The sequence below is a fragment of the Arachis duranensis genome, chromosome 6 (assembly GCF_000817695.3).
Source record: "Arachis duranensis cultivar V14167 chromosome 6, aradu.V14167.gnm2.J7QH, whole genome shotgun sequence".
NCBI lineage: Eukaryota > Viridiplantae > Streptophyta > Magnoliopsida > Fabales > Fabaceae > Arachis > Arachis duranensis.
This window is the reverse complement of record NC_029777.3, coordinates 90,136,183-90,136,784: the sequence shown is the minus strand read 5'-3', so window position 1 is coordinate 90,136,784 and position 602 is coordinate 90,136,183.

Below are 602 nucleotides of genomic sequence, written 5' to 3'. Positions count from 1 at the left end.
AAATTACCCAATCTAAGCAACAAGATAAACCGTCAGTTGTCCAAACTCGAACAATCCCCGGCAACGGCGCCAAAAACTTGGGATGGAAAATTGTGATCATACTTTTCACATCTCCGCATAGTTGACCAGCAAGTGCACTAGGTCGTCCAAGTAATACCTTACGTGAGTAAGGATCGATCCCACGGAGATTGTCGGCTTGAAGCAAGCTATGGTCATCTTGTAAATCTCAGTCAGGCGGATTCAAATGGTTATGAGGTTTTGATAACTAAAAGATAAATAAAACGGAAAATAAAATATAGTTACTTATGTAGTTTCTTGGTGGGAATTTCATATAAGTGTTTGGAGATGCTTTGTTGTCTCTGAATCTCTGCTTTCCTATTGTCCTCATCCAATCATGCGTACTCCCTTCCATGGCAAGTTGTATGTTGGTGGATCACTGTTGTCAATGGCTACCATCCATCCTCTCAGTGAAAACATGTCCTCTACGGTTTCCCGCATGACTAATCAGCTGTCGGTTCTCGATCGTGTTAAAATAAAATACAATTATTCTTTTGCACACTGTCGCTGCACCCAACAGTCACGAGTTTGAAGCTTGTCACAGT